The sequence below is a fragment of the Podarcis melisellensis genome (assembly GCF_964234715.1).
Source record: "Podarcis melisellensis genome assembly, chromosome: 5".
Classification (NCBI taxonomy): Eukaryota; Metazoa; Chordata; class Lepidosauria; order Squamata; family Lacertidae; genus Podarcis; species Podarcis melisellensis.
The window spans coordinates 72,032,500-72,052,433 of NC_138537.1; the positions used below are offsets into that span (position 1 = coordinate 72,032,500).

The following is a 19,934-nucleotide window of genomic DNA, read 5'->3' on the forward strand; positions in this document are numbered from 1 at the left end:
CTGACAGAAATGGGAAGGCAGCCCTGGAACCCTCTTTCCTGACATTTTCTGTGCAGAGTGGTTTTTTTGTTTTGTTTTTTGTATTTAAGTTTCATGACTGAGTTACTCTTATGACAGGCTCTTTATGGCAGGAATCCTTGGCAAACATATTTTAAAATCTAAATATTTCAGAAGAATTCCCCGCCTCTGTTCTCTTAAGGTGAAGAACATTTCTGACATGCACTTTTTTATTCATAGGCCAGGATCGTCTGCTTTCCTCTGAAGTGTCTTTTCCCCATGTTGTCCTTTGTTTTCATTTGAATGAAATCAATAGCAACAGACATCATGGAGCTATTCTTCTCTCAAAGCATCATAGAAATCAGCATGAAGAACTTGTAAACAACCCAAACTGTCTGAAGCGAGTCTGGCTTTGTTGGCATATGAAAGTCAGACACCGAAGTGGAAAATGGCAGAGGAAAATCAGCAGTTACGTTCCTTAGGCGCCTTTCAAATGGAAGTCTTTTATCCAATCATGAAAATTATCACGGTGGGGTAACTTTGTTCATATGATGGGAATACCTCCCAAGATCTCAAGACAACCAATATTTCACGCAAGTCTTCTTCAACAGTCTCGCCAATAACCATTTGCAATGCAAGCCTATACAAGTTTATTTGTAAGTCCCATTGTGTTGAATGGAGGGATGGATCAGCTCATTTCAATCCATGCTAATTTAACATGTGAACAGGGTTAAATCTATTCAATACCCTTTCAAGCTACACACCTGTGGATTATTTAAAAAAAATAATGTGTGAAAACAAAGCAAAATTAGGAATTTACAAATTCATCAGCACGTCCAAAGGCTGCCTTTTAAGTTTTGATTTCTTTTTAAACTGTTTTTGTTCTAGCAGCCTGGAGAGGCTTGAAAGCACAGAAGCTGCTGTTTTAAAAAAGTCTGGAACCATTCCTGACAAGAAGTCCGTTCAGATGAAAAGATGGCTGCCCCGCTTCCTGATAGGGAATGGTTGTAGCTCTGTGGGACTCTCCTGGCTCCTGCCCAAGACGGGATTACAGAGGCGCTTACTTGTATGGAAAACTTTTGTTGTACCAATTTACAGTACAAACTCAGTGGCTAGCAGAATCTAGTACAGGTCTGCTTACAAGGCATTTACAGTATACCCAGTCCAACAACATGAAGTAGAAGAGGTCCAAAACTGCACGGGAGTTGTTAAGTTGTTCCAGCAAGTTTCCCCACCTACCTGTCCAGAGGCAGGGAAAGTTCCCTCTCCCTGCATGAATTCATGGCCTGAAGTTGAGCACTCCACCTGGCCTGCTCCGCTTCTCTTCTCTTGTCCTTTGAATGCTCCTGCTCTGTCACCGCAAACTGCCCCCCCATCCTCCACAGGCTAGGAAAGGGGGCTAGCCCTGGAGTCCCCTGCCTTGTCAGGTCCAGCCTCACAGGGAGTCGGGGCGGTGGTGGTGGCAGCAGCTTAATGAAGCAGGTTCCACTGCATAGCCTCAACTCCCCTCCTCCACTCTGAGTCCTCAAACGCTCCCCACTCTTGGCTGAATCAGAGGGCATAAAGGGAACCATGAGAGGTACAGCATCTGTTTTGCATGCAGAACGCCTCAGGTTCAATCCCTGGGATCTCCAGCTGGGACTGGAATGTCCTGTTTCTGAAACCTTGGAGTACTGTTGGTCGGGATAGACTATTCTGAGTTAGATGAACCAATAGCCTGACTGAAATGTATGGCAACCCATGTCAGAAGTCGAGATTTTGGCAAATAAAAGCTCAACAACTTTTGTGTCCGGATTTTTCCCTTTTTGAAATATGGCAACCCTATATAACAGCCACTCAGAAGTTGAACCCCCTGTCTGCTGTGAATAAAATATTGGCAAAGGCCGCTTAGCTTCAACCATAAACCAGAGAAGGAAAAGCTGCAGGGAGCTTGTTTCTTCCCTCACTGCCAGAAGGAGCAGGGATTGGGAACCTTCTTCAACTCAAGGGACACATTCCCTTCTGGGCAATCTTCCCTAACCAAATCCACCATTTAGGATGCTTTTGGTGCTTCATGTTGCTAAGAAGGAACAATCCTAATACTTCTTTATTCAAATGTTCTTTTCTTCTTTATTTTCCAATGACAGTCTTCCCTTTTCAGGTCTGCTGTTTTCCAGTTTGTTCACTGACTACTATTTGAAGTCTCCAGGCCTGCATGTAGAGCTAATGAGATGCTTAACAGAAACTCCTGTTGCCTTCACCAATGATTTATTTCAGCCTTGATTTGAGCAGCCTTGCCATGCACAGGCTCACATATCTGGAATGGCAATTTAAGGGGAGGACAACTCAAAAGATCCAGAATTTCCAATGAGCATCTGAGGGGTCTCTAGAGCCTTCAGGAAAAAAGTGAATCGTGTAGTGTTGTTTTATGAGCTCAAGAGTATACAGTATTTTGCTAATTTAAAAGGTGAGCAAAATACCTGGCTTTGCCAAGAGATGCTAGCAAACCTGGATGTTCCACAACGTTCAAAATCTGATAGAAGCAATTAACCTTTTGACTAACTCTCTCTAGTACAAATGTTTCAGGTATTGTGTTTTCAAAAAGACACAGCTGAAAAACACAATATTCATAGCTATCTTCAGAAGGGAACAAGCACAGCTTTGCTTGAATGATCACTTAGGCTCAAAACATGAGAAGGATTCAGCTTGCTGGGAAGCTAAATTACTTTTCAACAATGTGGCGCATTTCAACTCACTCATACAAACCCTTTCATAATTGTCTCCTTATGGATTTCTCCTCCCTCCCCAAGGGCAACTTCAATAGCCCTTGTCAGATGCTCCAAGATGCAGAAATGTACCGTAATTATTAGTTTTGCTATGCTTGACTTTACTTGAGGAGGCAGAAAATAACCTACGGTGCATTGATACCAAGAAACAGAATCTATAAGCTGTGTTGTTGGCATGCACAACACTTTATCAGCCTGCTTGCAGTGACAACCGAGTGTGAGTAGAATTGGGCAGGCCAAGTGCTATATGCTACGCATAAGGCTGCATTATGGCTCCAAGTCATCTGCAAGGCCCCCTTTGCAAAGTCATATTGGGCAGCCTGATTCCTGAACCAACTGAGAGAGAGCATGTGAATTCAAGGCAATTTAGTCCAACAGAAGTCAATCCAAGTATTTCAGATTGATTTGTAGGTTAGGCTGTTACTCTTTCCTCAAGCGTCATTAGTGATTGCATTTGTGTTCTAAACTAAATCAATGTAACAAAGGCATCACACATTACACAAAAGCAGGGGGAGCAAACTGAATGACTTCTATTTATTTTCCAGGGAACATACAAAAAGGGAAAGTCATGCCTCTATTGTCCTGGTGCACTACAGCTCATATGCTTCTCCAGCAGGAGATTCATGCAAGCTTCTCTTTCACATAGTACACTAGTGGCAAAGCAGAAACAGGCAGCAAGCCCCCCCCCCCCCCCCGTGCTGGTATAAAGCCACACTGGATTCGGTGCCATCACTCCAGTTCATGACCTTGCATGGTACAGGCCGAGCACAGGCTCACCCCATCCCAGCAAAATCAATGTGACATTAAAACAGTAAAACAAACAGCGGACAAAATATTTTGTACAACTGCTCAGCCAGGTCCTACCATCTCCACCCCAGAGAGAACCATTAATTGGCTTGCAGTATGAATATATGAATTTATAAGCCAATCTACATTTTTTTGGGAAGCGCTAGAGTTACTTCAGGTAGATCTGGCTGAAAAAATCATTTCCCAACACACATCCAGGCATCAGTGAGACCTAGAACATTAACAAAAGTCAACCACCGAGACATCCTAAGAGACATTTTGCTGTGCAAATCTCTATGATATTAAATTTCATGCCCCTGGTGGTTGCATTCATAAAACCCACAGGAAATGGGATTGCATCACAGCCTAAACAGGCTGTAATGGAAGCATTAATTCATGTATTTCTGTTTAGAAACCAGGGGTATTAATTTAATTCACTGATTGTTTCTTAAAACAAAACCTCACAGGCAAGAATACATTTATCAGCAAGAGCTCATAAATAAAAGTGACTACTCATGGAGAATGCTTATTTTTCAATAATTGTTTAATAATTTAGCTCACTCTGCTTTTGTAATCATACAGCTCATAACTTATTTTGAGATCCACAGCATTGAAAATTCTTGCCTCTAGAATGGCTCAAAAGCATCCGCATGTGATAGAATAAAATGCTTCGGTACGTCAATCTAGCGACACACTGTCATCCAAGGGAAATCAGACTTTGATCCAGAGAATATATCGCTGTCATCATTCCTCCTTAGGATGTTTTAAAATGGAGTGAGGGAATATTTTAAAATGCAGCGACTACAAAATTATCCTGGCCTAATTGTGCCAAGTGGTAATTCTGCTCATAATTGGAAGTGATAGAGTTTCTTTGTATGGGATGTAATCATGTGTATTATCAAGTGAGGATAAACTGGAGGATCTGATCCTGTGTGGTTCTGCAAAGCAGCACCCGCAACTCACCGGATTGATGCCTCCACTCAACAGCTGTTGAGCAAAGCTATTGATCCTGCAGGGCAAGGCATCAAACGAGAAGGAGAGACATGGTGTTCAGCCTAAATTCTGCAGGGAAGATGCAACTGCCAGTCTGGTAGGTCTCAGCCTTTTCCTGTGGTTTGCCTGCCACAACTTCCTGCTTAATGCTGCACTCCTTGACAGCCATGGATTGTTTTGGGCCAATCCAACCTGACTTACAGCAGTCTGTAGCTATGTGTACCTGACTTGTCTGAGGCCCCCTAACTCTCCCATTTGGCTTGGCCCTCAGCCAAATCTGGTGCATGTCCCTATAAAAAACTGGACTGTATCTTTAATCACACTGTAAATGCATTTCAAGAGGCTTAAGGTCCACTAACCTGTTTCATACAGAAACTTAGAAATGAGCATGATATTTCTCACAGCGTGCCTAACCCAGTTTGAAATCTTTATAAAGTAGCATCCTCCCATATGTTTAGGCCCCTAATAGGTGTTGATTTCCCGGTTGAGTGATAGCCCTAAAAATCCTAATCTTGATGAAATCCCCTGCTGGGAATATTAAAATGCCAAAAAAATCTCCACGAACTCTGAAACCTTAATACAGAGAAACTTCTGAGCAGACTTGGTCCATATGATAGGAGCTGATGTCCCTGTTACACCCTTTCCCCATGAATCTGGAAACCAGCCAAGAGAGTCAGGCATGGATCCATCTGTTCAAACTGTTAACACTTTCAAGCAAATGCCAAGAATGATATCTAAGATGCTCAGCCAGGGCCAACGTTCATGGAAATAAAAAAGAATATTTCTCCAAAGTTTTAGCTCATAGCAGCCTAATTAGATAAATAAAAATGTTATAAAGCAAATGTTTTTGGCTTCTCTTTCTTCTTCTGTTTTTAACAAATGAACAATTTTTTAATTAAAAAAATATATGGAAAATATTTTCATGTTACAAACTCCAGTTCTATGGAACAGCACTGATTCCTCACTCCCAGAGATTCAAATTGTGCAGCTTCTCAACAAGAGAAAAGCAAACACTTTTATAGAATTTGCCTCAAGAGTGTAAATGATCCTCTAGGTACATTTGCAAATGCAGCTTAGTTGAAAATATAGTGACTAGAGTGATCTCCCACTTGCAAAACAAGATTAACGGTAGCCTCTCAAGGAGGGGTGAGATGGATTGGGGCCACTGAGCTGGGAGAGGGGGTTAGCTCTTCCCCACACCATTGTCCTTATTTATTTATTTATTTATTTATTTATTTATTTATTTATTTATTTATTTTAAAAACCTCACAAATTACTCTGCTTATGTAGAGAACTGAATTGTCTCCTCCTTTAAATTCCTGGGAGTTTACCTTGGTGAGGACCTCACTTGGAAAATCAACATAACTCAGGAGGTCAGAAAGGCCCAACAGAGACTCAATTTCCTCAGGGTCTTGTGAAAGAATAAAGTTAAACAACAACTGATGAACTAACTCCCTTTACAATAGAAAATGTCCTTTCATATTGTATCATAGTGTGGTATGCTGGCCTGACAGCCACAAACAGAAAGTCTCTACAGAGGGTGGTGAATACAGCGCATGATCTCATTGACTGTCCCTTGAGGCCGCTAGATGACATCACAAGGGATCGTTGCCTTAGGAGAGCGAGAAAAATTCTCAGGGATGACTCACACCCCAGCCATCACCTCTTTAATCTTCTACCCTCAGGCAGGAGGGTATAATCAGCCGTACCAACAGGCTAAAAAATAGCTTCTATCTGTGGACTGTTAGGCTGTTAGGCTTTTGAACCTAAATAACATAGCGAAATTGACTTGCGAGGTGGTGTGTTGTTCGATAAGAGATTGAGTATTTAGGGGGGGAGGCTCATTTAATTTCACTGTACACAGGTTGTACAGTGACAATAAAGGCATTATTATTATTATGAATTGAAGACTGGATAGATGAGAAACAAAGAAACCAACATTTCAAAGTCACCTATACAAATAACCTTGGACGGTGTGGAACTTTAGCCAGATCTTACAAGTAAAGTGTTATTCCCCAGTGCATTTTTCAGTTTTCATTAGCTGAACAATTGGTTCCCATCCATGAATTGCATCTTTTCTGTCCTCTACTCTCCAGTGTAAATCTGGTTCTGAGAGAGAAGAATCAAGATGTGCCTGGCAAGAAATTGATTCTGGCTGGGTTGAAACCTGCACTGCTGCCTGCCTGGCATTCTGAGAACAGTACCTGCAAGTTTGCGATGTGACTTGAAATTGCTTTCTAACATTTCTGTATCAAACTGCACACACAGCAAACCAATGAGACTAGAGGAATACATTATCCTACATCTGTAGACTTTTTGCATCTAGGAAATTATCCTCTGCAGGAGTCCAAAGCACTATTGACTATGTAGGATAAGACAGACTGTTTACTTTGGAAAGAAAACAAAGCCATTTCCACAACTGTTTTTCACTTATAATGCTTAATGCAATATACATGAAGTGCCATGTACATATACTTACAGAAACCTACCCTCGTATTGGTACCACATAACTAATTTAAGAGATCTCAAGCTACATGAAGGATGCTTATGTGGATGCTATTTTATATACCTATCAAAGAGCTGTTCACCTCTCCCTCTCCCAAGCACACCTCCCTGGGCTCAAATGATGCCACCTGCCAAGCTAAATGTATGCACATCATGAAAGGAGAATGCTGGATTCTTCAGCACGAGACAGTTCAGCATATAAAGTTTTACTTTAGACAGCAGCTGTTGCGTAGATTTCACTCTTTGCCAACATCTGGGAGTGTTTTTCTTTAACTCAGAGGAGTGGCAGGCTCATTATCTCTGCAGCGACCAAATGTGACATGGACAGGAACCCTGTCACAACTGAGGATAGCTGGCTAAATAGCACATAATTGTGGGGAGATTTTACTTATAGGATCATGCATTAGGATGAGGAACCCAAGGAGTGGGAGAAGCAGGCACAGGGAAGCAAAAATGTCTCAAGGCCCTCAGGAAGGAAGCCCTCAGATTTCACATCTCATTATTTTAAACTTGTGGCAAGACAACAGCAAGCTGGTGTGTGTACAAATTTGTGTAGAACTTCTGAGGTACCGTAACTGGTTTGTGGTTCAAAGAGGTAGTCTCCAGCCTCTTCAGACCACCTTTAATTATAACCTGCAACCTGCTTCTCACAGTCTGGTGGAGTCATTGAAGCCATCAGCCAATTTGTGGGAGGGCAGAGCGGCCAACATAGCAGAGGATGAAGGAGGGCCACCCTGCAATTCACTCAAGGACAATGAAGATTCAGGTAGACTGCTTCTGCTAATCAGCTCCACTCAGCAAGGTGTGTCAGGGGGCATCAGACTCCTACCTTCTCCTGGGAAGATGCTACTGCCAGTGAGGTAGGCCTTGGCCTTTCTGGAGGTTTTCCCATGTGATGCCTGCCTCTCCTTTCCAGTCTGATGCCCCACTCACTGACAGTCCTAGATCACTCTAGTCCATGGAACCTGACCTGTATCAATGCATGGCTGTCTCAACATGCCTTGAGCAAGCAAAACCTAGATCCCTCTGAACAGGCTCAATTAGGCTTGTCCCTCGGCTGAATCCAGTGCACAGCCCTACAAAAAAACCTAATTGTCGTTTGGTTTTCCCAGCCCCCCTTAAAAAAAGTGACCCACAGATTTAAGTTGTGCTGTGAAGGAGTACCTAAAGCACACACTGCACTCCATGACTTCAGAGCAATTAGTATTTTAATGAAAACTCATGCCATAATCTTCTGTTAAATGCTAAGGAGGGTGTTACTTAAAGGTGTGAAATTTTCCCAGTGTGTAAAATTGTTATATATCCAGGGGAAAATGGGACTAATAACAGAAAATCGCAATTGACTGACATGAAAGCCAAGTGTCAATTTGGGTAAATTGAAATCATAGCTAAATTTAACACACTAATTAAATAAAAGCTGCAAAGCCCCAGAAGATTTATGGACTGCAAACACTTTAACTGGTCTCTTGATTATTCGGGGGGGGGGGGAGGAATAGTTTTGAATGCTGAAGAATGGTGGATGATCTGACAAATGGGCTCTGTATTGCAAAAACCATCAAATTTCTCTCTAGGGACCAAATGTATCTCAAGATGGAAGAATACCATCTGCTTATAACATTCCCAAATACACCGGTTGGTAGTAGTGATGGGCACACCCATCTCTGCTCAGTTCAGAATCAGCACTGTGCTCTCAAACTTTTTTTTAGTGTACACTTGGAAAACAACTTGTCTGTTTCAGAGAGTTTTCTCTAACTTAGAAACATGTTGCCGTATGGATGTTGCTGTGTATGCACACCTTCATTTTTGTCCCCTAGGCTAGAAGTTACTGGGAGATTCAACCAACTGTGCCTGCTGCCAAAATTAACACCTTTGGGAATGACAGTCTCTTTGTAAACCACTGCGGTTTTTATTTAAACATTCAAACAATGTATAAATTTCATGAAATAAATAAATGAAGCATCATCATAGTGTGGATGTGACCTAGATAAGGTTTTAGCTTTTTCATCCTCATCCACCCCTAAATTGCCCCTAGACCTCATTTTGGGTTTAGTGCATTTACATGCTCTGAGCAAACATTATTTTGACTTACATTAAAATCTATTCTGATTTATACCAATTCACCTTGTGTTTCTAGATAGATTAGATAGATGATAGATAGATGATAGATAGATAGATAGATAGATAGATGATAGATATAGATTCCCTTTTACCACATCTATGTCAGGATTCAGTGGAATGACTAATCTCCCCATTAGTGAAATCTTCTACTCATTTCTGTCAATGTTGAATCCTTGAGTATCTTCATTATTCCTAATTGCCATGGTGAAAGGAAAGTGTGTTAATCATGCAAGCTCTATGTCTTGCAATGATGGCACTTTTAAGAGGGGGGAGGGGAAAACCCTACAGCAATTCTTGACACTCTTCTGAAGAGGTTTGCCCACAGGTAAGTTTCTAATTCTATATAATTAAATCCTTGCTCGACCCAGTGCTTCCCATGGTTTCCTGCCCCTCTCATTTAATCAAGGCCTAAAGATTAATACTGGCTCTCAGAAATCGGATGCATTGATTAAAGAGGAGTTAAAGTACTCACACAAAATCAGTTGCTTTTGGAGTGGCCACAGAAAGACCTGCTCTTTAACAGTTATGGCTTCCATGAAGTAATCATGGGAACTGAAGTTTATTAAGGATGCTGAGATTTGTTAGGAGATCCTATTCCTCTGTGGCGTTTGCCCTCCTATGTGTGTGACATCATACTGGGTTCATAGGGAACCCAGGGGGCAGAGTCAACTGTGTATAAGGTTTAAGCACAGAGGTTTTTTAGTGAGTTAGAGTTGTTGAGAAGACAGTCTGGAGTTAGAAGAGACAGAGAAGATATGTCTGTGGGTTGGGCTAGTCTGGTGTGAGAGAGTGAGAGAATTTGTTAAGAGGAGTCAGTCAAACAGTTGAAATAATCAGTCAGAAGGTATTAGGAAGGTATAGGCCAGTAAAGAAACTAAAGTAAAGATACTGACAGGAATATTTTCTGAGAAACCATAAACTTGTTAATGTTTGTAAAATAAACTCTCTTTTTTTGGTTCACTTTTAACAGTGGACTGGACTCAGTGTTTTACCAGAGACTAACTGGTTAGTGGCAGCGGGGAAGCGAGCACAGTGGTGGCACAGGGATCAATAGACCGTTAAACGTCCGGGGACCCTGTGTGATCGCCACATCCCCTCTCAGGGCTACAATTTCCAGAGTCATTTTACAATCATCACCTCTTCCTAGGGAACTCAAACTGCTTGAAATATATAGTGTGGATGTGGCATTTCTGGAAACACTGTAGGCCAGGAAAGGTGTCATTCTGGAAGGCAATGTCCTGCTGCTCCTAGATGAGGTCACATGCCCACTAAAGTGCTCAGCATGTAGTTTGGGAGTGTTCCTGCAGTTAGCACTATCTATGGAGGTAAAGCGTGGGCACTGGTAGCTAGAAGCGCTTTCCCACTCACCACCCGTTTCAGCTGGTTCGCTAGATGCAACCTTATCTAGAGAAGATTGGCTGCCTATTTGTTTCCGGACCCAATTTAAGGTGGTGGTATCATACCCGTCAACTGCCCACTTTAAGCAGGACATCCCTGTTTGTGGAGCAGAAATGCATGAGACTGAGACCTTGCAAAAGATCACGGAGCCTGAAAACACAGGTTATTGGGTAAAGCATGCAAGATTGCAGCCTCACATGACATCATATAGCCTGAAAACACAAGGAGCCGGGAAGACGCACCATTTCTGGTGTCAGTGCCTTGGAGGGTATGTGGAATGGACTTTTAAAGTCATAAATGGTTTGGGATCAGGGTATCTGAAGGGCCACTCCCATCTATATGGAACTGCTTGAGTCATTATATAGGCAATAGAGACCATGCTCTTTGACCTGCTGATGAGTACAATAAGCAGGGTATTTTTCTGTGATGGCCCTGCACTTCTGGAATACCCTCCCCATGAAGATACTTCTGGCCCCTTATTTGTTAACTTTTAGGAGATGAAGAAACAATGTTCTGATTATGGTTTGCATTTGGAAAATCTGATGGAGCTCTGTTTTAGCAAATATTTATCTGCTCCTCCTGCTGTGTCTAATGTTATGTTTGACACATATATTTTGTGCTGGATTTCTGTTGCACTGTTCCTGGTTTTTTTGTGGGGGTTTTTTTATATATGCTGCCTTGGGATGGTATGTAAGCCAAAAAATGTGGTTTAAAATAAGAAAACATATACCGTATTTTTTGCTCTATAAGACTCACTTTTTCCCTCCTAAAAGGTAAGGGGAAATGTGTGTGCGTCTTATGGAGCGAATGCAGGCTGCGCAGCTATTCCAGAAGCCAGAACAGCAAGAGGGATTGCTGCTTTCACTGCACAGTGATCCCTCTTGCTGTTCTGGCTTCTGAGATTCAGACTATTTTTTTTCTTGTTTTCCTCCTCCAAAAACTAGGTGCGTCTTGTGGTCTGGTGCGTCTTATAGAGCGAAAAATACGGTAATGAAATAAATAAATATATGTCATGATTAAAATAATAATAATAACAATATATATCATGATTCTTTGAAGTTACTTGTATCCTTTTGAGAAGAGAACCTGCAGAGAGGGTGAGCAACCCATCCTAAACAGAGGTCAGTTCATCATCTCCCTTAATGCTCTTGCTCTCAAAATAGTATCACCATTTCCACTGCTTTGAAAAATGCACGCAGTACCATATCAAATAACTGGAACTCCAACTGTTTGCAGCCTCCTGCTCCACTTCACATTTAGGGAAGTTTTTGACCTACTGTCACTGTATATTTCTTATGACTTGGCAGATTTGCTGAAATGGTCTCACAGTTTAACAGACAACTAATTTTACATGGCGTTTCTCATACCCACAAGAAAGTGGAAATGTGACAACTTGAAAGAAGCAATTGGGAAGGCGAATACCAGGCACTGAAAACTGTGACTGAAGGCCCCCGTTTTCTGGGGTGCCACAGAGTCCCTTAAGTCATAGGAGCCTCAAACAGGTTTGTCCAAAATTTCCATGGATTTGGTGATCCCCTTGGCAGAGACTGGAGCCAAGTGGTTATACAGCATGAAGCCCAGGCTTGCTGCCAGTGAAGCAGAAGCCATGGAAGGAATGTGACCAGACAATTTTGTGACCTACTTTTCTTCCATACAAGTGAATGGAAGTGGGTGCACTGTGTGTCTTACACAGATGCACACTGAACACTCCTGGGGATTCTGGCAATGCATGAGTCCTCTCTCTGCCACTACTCTACCTGCCATAATTGCAAGCATTTTGCTAGTTGTTCTGTAAATGCTTCTCCAGAATACAAAAGCTTGGCAGAATTAAGACATTATTTTTAACAGGCGCAGTGGACCTGGCATGGTAGGACAGTCGCTGTGGCCCACCACAACTAATGCCAGCCTTCTAGTATTTTTTAATGGCCCAGCACTCTCAAGAGAAGCATTGGGCTAGACAGCTGCTGCTACAAGCATCTTCCTTCTCTCCAGTGCCTCTAACATGCACATTGGGATGTGCCCAGATACATTACAGGTAAGGAAATGATGATGGTGGCAGCAGCAGCATTCTCACTCAGTGAGTTACTAATAGACAGATGGAGCTGTGCGGTTTCAAAGCCGCCCCCCCTTCTCTCTTCTGCCTGCCACCAACACCCATCTACATTTGCCCCCTGGCAAGGTTTTTTTTTGGGGGGGGAAGGCATCAAGCAATCACTAGGGTGTCAGCTCTGCAAGTTAAAGTCCAACATGTTTGGCATTACTAGAGCACTGACTCACTGGTTTTCCTGTGCGTCTTATCTGCATTAAGATGATATCAATACTTACTGGATCCTGAACTAACTTTTCTGCTCACCTATGAAATTGGATAGCTTGTGTGAAATCATTCACATTAAAACAATGCCTCAAATACTTCTGCTCCATTGTGAAGCTCAGCCTGAATGATAATTTCTGTTGCCTATTACAGCAACCTGTAGGTGTTAATATGCAAGATGTATTTCTTCACCTTAGTTAGCAAAGTAGTGAAGTATATCCTTGATCACCTCTATCCCTGTTCAGTGTTGAAATGGAGCCCCAAGATTTAAATAAACCCCTTTCGGACTTCATTGTGATATCCAATATCACTCTCTACTTAGGACATAACAGAACTAAAGAAAGCTGCCTAAGAGGCACTCTGTACAACCTAATGACTGTTCCAATGTGCATGAACCAGCCTTGCTGCCTGAGTTGCTCATCCACTCAACCCCCAAGCTGCTGGCTCTGTCTCTGAAGCAGGGTTGCACAGGTACAATCATCCCCACAATTAGGAATTCTATCATGCAGGATTCCTGGTTACAGGGAAGAAAGTACTTACAATTCCCCGTCAGTCCAGGACAGTCTCTGGCGGGGATGGAAAATTGGGGCATCCAGCCTGCTGTCCTCTCTTCATCCTTTCACAACCAACGCCTAAAGAGGACTTCTTAATTCTTACAATCTGAAATCTTTACTTCTGTTAATACAGACTATGTCTCATCTAATATTTTTTTCCACCTGTTTTCCTTTAAATTCCCTAGACATTTTTGTTCGATGTGGAATCCCAAAGTGTGATTAAGAATCTTTGTCTAGGAACAATTCCATTCCCATGGAACTCTTGAACTGAAAAGCAATTCTAGACAAAATGCTCAGTCACCACATCTCCTTTTCCTCACATTTTCCAATTGAAGAGGGAAAGGGGTGATAACATTAGCCACAAGCTACAGACACCTGTCTCTCCATCTGATTACAGCCATCATAAAATTAGTCCTTTAAGACTGCAATCTTATACTCACTTAGCTGGGATAAGCCAAAGGGACTTACTTCTGACTAGACATGTGCAGGACTGCACTGAAAAGCACTTAGTACAGTATTGACCCACTTCCCACTTTACCTTTACACTTTCATGGTAAAGGACGCTCAGTCCTCTTGACCATCAGCATCACACCTGGGGAGAGAGGAGATGGGTGGAGATTAGATTCCTGTGATTCTGGAAATCTAGCAATGTTTAGGATTGCTCTGGGCCATTGTGGAAATCAGAAATGAAAGACGGTTTATTTGGACATCTGCAACGCGTCTCTTCATAATGGATTCTAACCAAACGGAACACCGGTATGGATCTTAAGATAAATTAATCTATGAAAGTTCATGAAATGAAAGTTTTCCATCTACTTCTCCCCCCACAATCTGAACCCCCTGAAAAGCCCCTCCAGTGGGTCATGGGGCACACTGGTTGGGTGGGTTGTAGGGAACTGCTGATGGGGAACGAAGGGGAGAGAAAGTGAGGTGAACTTTTCCTTCCACAAACTTCCTTATATGGTAACTTATCTTAGGATCCCTCTAATTTTTTTTCTTTCTTTAAGAATCACATTAAACTAAAACACTGGGGTACAATTTAGCCATAATCACATTTAAGCTTACATTCTAAACTTTTTAATTTCAGAGCCAGCAGGTGAACAACTGTTCTTTTCAAGCTTGTGAAGTGTGCTGCTTCTTACACAGTAATATATGATTTTAAAATTGGCTTCAAAGTAGGCAAGTAACTCTCTAGGCAGGATTTATAGAGCTTCTTTCATGGTCGGACAATTGTTATCAGTAGGTAATTCTTCCAGATTTATGTCTATTTTGTGTTTTTTCAGAATCTATTAAGAATTCCTGGGGCTTCAAGGCAGATGCAATTTGTGACAATTGGGATTACAGTCATTACACGGGAGACAGAATTGGGCACCTCTGTGTCTTCATATGACTTCCATGCACTGTAAGATGAGTGCATCTCTTCTCAGACAATGACGTACACTCATTTGCCACAGGTAGGAAATGTGTGTGTCTCCAGAGTCTTTTTGAGGAGTCTGTGGGCTCTTGCTTAAATTCTAACGAGTGTTTTTCTTTAAAAAAACAAACTTTTAAACCCCCTTGATTTAGCGATGGGGGGGGGGATGTCATGTGGCCCCTAACTCCTGAAAGGGCTGTACTTGCTACCCTTGCAATGAAGGTAAAGTGATAAAAGCAGGGGGGGGGGCGTTTCCAGCCAGAACTCACTGGAATTCAGTTCTGGCACCTTTCAAGTAGGAACCATTGCCATTATAAAAGAACAAGAAAGGTGTTCATGATGAGTTCCAGCACCTCTTTCTTGAAAAATAACGCTGGATAAAAGAATTATCTATAGATGGATGAGGAGTTTCTAATGTCTCATGTGTAATAAGGAGTTAATTGTTATATTACTGTGGTAATTTATGTGCAATGCTCTAGATCAGTGCTAAATGTTATGGTAAGAAATCTAGCGAAAAATTCAAACAGCACCAGTGTTTTCCTGGTCCACAAGGTAATTTTGCCCCCACCCCACTTTAAAGCAATCACTTAGATTCTGACCTCAGCAATTACAAGTTCAAGGAAAATTCATATTTCTAATTGACTGCAAAAAATCCCAGATGATAGGCTTTTGGTCTTCTAATAATGTTTTGAAGAGTGCTCCTTTTGTGATTTTACAAGTGCTTCTTAACCCTCTCTCAAAACTGACACATTGCCTTTTTAGATGAATGCTTTCTCAAATAAAGAAATATTGCTGGTTTAAATAGCTAAGGGTTTGCAAAGGGAACTGCACAGAGGGAGTGTGTCCTGGATGGCTCTGCTAGAGCTCTGTGCAGTTTTCAGTACCGCTCATCACAAAACCCTTCTGGATCATTGGGCTTTGATAGGAGGGCAGTTCCTGAAGGTGTGTCCTATTATGCCCCAGGGCCATTGACTTTTGATGGGCCTCAGGGCTCCATCTTGTCCTGAATGAAACTACTAGATGAGGTCATTGAGGAACTGTGGCTCTGATTTAATATGCGGATGGCAACCAACTCTATCTCTTTCCATCACAACTGAAGGAAAGTGTTCAAGTTCTAAATAAGTTTCTGGTGTCTGTCAATAAAGCAATGGATGAGTTGGAACCAAGTGATGCTTTATCCAGACAAGACAGAGGTGATTCTGGTCAGTAGAAAGGCAAATCAGGGAACAGAACTTTGACTTGTCTTGGATATGGGATTGCATTACCATGGAAGACACCTGGATTCAGCCCTGGGGTGGATCTAGACACAGGTTAAAAACACTATAAATAAGTCAGAAATTAAATCGTTACAACAGAAAGGGGGGGAGCCTATGTAAAAATCCATATAAATTCTTTTTTTGCTCTCTGGTGCCATCTGGTGTTGCGTGTTTATAACACATTCAAACATATTATTGCGACGGATGTAGCTGAGTCCCTGGATGATGATTCCAGGAATGCTTTTGTGCCGCTAAAGCTAGTGTGATGTGTTTTGGCCTGCCTGGTTTACAAATTTGGTTTGCTTGTTCAGAGGTCAGAAGATCATAGGCTATTGTATAAAGCCCGGCAATTATAATATTGATGGTTCCAGGTCCCTTTTAAAAGACCGGGATCAGTTTCCATCAGAGAAGAGAGAAGGAAAACCTCTGCTGCATTGCAAATGCAGAGGTTGAAGAGATATGCGTGAGATGCACACACAGCAAGCATTACTCCAAGGAACTCTGCTTCTCTCTGTGCCCCAATGCATTTGCCTTGCAGCAAGAGTCCCCAAAGGTGAAACAAACACTGTAGTGGTTATGAATCTAATTCCGTCTCGGTATATTTCCCATACTAGGACCTGGCTTGATCTCAACACACTGACAAAAATTAGCCCTGGACTTGACTGCCATTTCTATGGTAATATGTTGACCAAAGCTTGAAGCTTTACATTTCCCAGATGACATTTTCATATTGCTCTTACAACCCAAAATACAATCGAGAAAGGCTGTCTTTGTACAATTGTAATGCATAGCACTAAGCATGGCCTTCAGATTGAATACCTAAATGCAATGGCATCTCCTTAATATTCCAGATGTCAGAGGGGACAAAATATATAAATGGCCCAAGTTATGCTTGCCAAGTGCCCTACTGTTTGTGGGCTTGTTGTTTATTTATGTATGTTTTTATGCAGCTCAGGGGTCAGGGACCTCAGCCCTTCTTCCACAGACACATTTAAAAGGCCACAGAAAGTTAATCAGACAAATGCCTGATATAATTGCTGCTGAGAGTCTTGAGGCTACCTTCCACAAAATAGCATTATCAATCAGAACCACCTTGAGATCTCTCTCTCTCTCTCTCTGAAGTCAAAGCCATCCCTTTTCAGATTTCTTTTCCTATCCTTACCACACCACCTAACTCCCAACTGTTGCTGGTATACTGTGGTGCAGAGGTAGGGAACCTGTGGCCCTACAGATGTTGTTGGACTACAGCTCCCATCAAACCCCACCATCATTGCCAGTTATGAGGGAAGCTGGGAGTTGCAAGCCTACAATGCACGGAGGGCACTAGCTTCCCCTCCCTCCTATAGTGGCAATGATAGAGCTATGAATTAGAAGTCCCTGGTTTGAGTTTTACCTTTATCGTATATGGAACTCATCAGGCAAGGCACTCTTTCCCAGTTTCAGCACCCGCTCCAATTTGCAATATGGGAATAGTAGTAAACACTAATGCTACTGCTGCTATTCATAACCTGTTCTCCTTTCCCTCTCCGTAGATGCTTCTCACATTTTTCACACTAGAAATATCAACTCTGCTAGCAATTTCTTTTGCAATATACTAGTAAACAGCTTCTGCCTTCAGCCAGTCATACGAGTACGTGCAATGTCAGCTCAAATGTAAGAGTCTTCCAGGAACCATATTTATCAGTATCTCAATGCGCGTGCCATGCTTCAAGTGAAAAATTCATGTGTGTGTGCGTGCGTGTAGGAAAAATTACCTTATTTGCCATGCTGATTTAAAACAAGATAAATTTTTGCAAGACTGCCTCTGCGCATGTAATTAGAAATACTCTGGAAGTGGGAAGTGGAGGAAACCTTGGCTTATGGAAATCAAATTTCGAACTTTTCTTCAGAGCGCTCTAATTACAATCCCTCACATTCCGTTTATTTTCCTAACAGCACACAAGGCTGCCTTAGTCTTCCCCGCCTCAAGACTGTTCTATGATCTTACACTCTGCGGTGCTCTCCTCAGGCAACAGAGGGAAGCAGACGATAGTTAAGGCAGCACAGATGAGTCTAAAGCAAATTGCGACTTTGCTAGATGAATGTACTCTGCATGTGCCCCAGGCGTCTGGTGCTGACATTTACCTTCTGCTCCCCATTATAGACAATGAAAAGACTGTTCACGAAGAGCTTGGGGGAAATTGTCACTCATCCAATAACTTTTAAATAGACATGCAAACAACCCTGGTTTTCATGTTGTGCGAGTAAATGTTTTTTTCCTGAGTGACCAGGACATCTGTTAGTAGCAGAGAATACGATACTAGCTTTGATTTTTCAAATTTCTATGCTTTGTGATTGCCAATAATGGCCACATTGGAGAGACATTAGGTGTGCCGAAGTCCCATCAAAATCAGTGAGACTCTGGGCCTGCTCACACTTACACTTTCTTCCCATAGCAACTGTAGCAGCAAGTGGTCGCTTTCAGTTGTTGCAAAGCAAACCACAAACAGAACTTTCATAACATCGGATGCCAACACAAACTGGTCTGCATGATCTGCGCACACTCGTGTAGTCACAACCAATATATTAGGCAAAAGGGCACCACTGTGTTTGGGGGAGACATTTGAATCCATTTGCATTTGAAGTTGAATCTATCATATGTGCTGCTCCACCTTGTTTTACCCTAATTCACACAGAAAATATAAGCAAGGCTACTGCACATGCCTCCAGGTGACTGTGGAAGCTGGCAAAGCCAACAACAGCTCCAACTTTATGTTATTACTTTTGCCTTGCAGTTTACTTGCAGGGTACTTTCACAAAGCAACTTACAAAATAAAAATAGGAAATACATCACAACCAAAAGAAAACGGAAGCAAGCCAGGCGGAACATTAAAATCAGGCTACAATGGCAATTTGTTTTAGCATAATAAACCATAACCCATGTTTTAAAAGCTGGCTGGAACAGGCCAGTCTAAATGTGGGAGAAACCATGGAAGATTTCTACTGACAAGGAGTTCCCTTACGGAAACCTTCCCCAACGTTGTGCCCTCCAGATGTTTTGTAGTTTGATTTCCATCATCCCTGATGGTTGGCCAAGCTGGTGGGCGTTGATGGGAGTTGGAGCCTGTAAATCTGCAGGGCACCATGTTAAGGACTGTAACTCCATGACAGAGTCCTGGGTTCAATCTCCCCAAAGAAAATCTGTGGTTTAACAAATGGCATTTGGGTTTTCTGCGGATTACCATTTGTTCCAATTTAGCACCAAAGAGTGGGTTTTCCAGGGAAAAGTGATGGGGGCAAAGACAAAAGCACTCTGATCCATGCCTATAAATAAAGTGGGGGACAAGCAGAGAACTGAACTTAAAAATGGATAAACGAGAAACCAAAATTGACAGATTCGCCCATCTCTAGTCACAGTATCTACTTCTGCTGTAACGAATCCTGAGCCAGAAGGACAAACAGACTGACTTGGTATACAATAGCTTTCCAGGTTGCATAAACTTGGTCCTGGCATCGAAAAGGCCACCTCTCTTTATTGGCCTCATGAATAAATAGGACAGCTTGCAAGGACTCTGTTCCTGACCTTGAAGGTTGAACAGGGTCATAGAAGAGTAGGAACTTTCTCTTACCCATATGTTCACTTGCTCACCCATTGTGCCATCCTTCATGCTTTCCTGAACTCAGAACTATTTCCTCTAAACCAACTTGTTAAATGTCTGAGAAAATTGACAGGTGTGTGTAAACCCATGCAGACTATGCATAGGGATAGAAAACACTTCTGTGGTTTAGAGAAGTTTAAGCCCAAGATCAAAGTGTTCTGTATTCTATTTCCCCACCCTGTTTCTGATTTCTCTTCAC

The 19,934-nt window shown here is 42.1% G+C and overlaps 1 long non-coding RNA gene across 1 annotated transcript; it reads left to right on the forward strand.

The window, feature by feature from the left end:
• The first annotated feature begins 10,327 nt into the window (after positions 1 to 10,327).
• On the forward strand, positions 10,328 to 18,267 carry LOC309371298. Its single transcript, XR_014169026.1, has 3 exons — positions 10,328 to 10,830; positions 14,711 to 14,881; positions 18,033 to 18,267. It is a non-coding gene; the product is annotated as an uncharacterized lncRNA (long non-coding RNA).
• The last annotated feature ends 1,667 nt before the right edge of the window (positions 18,268 to 19,934 follow it).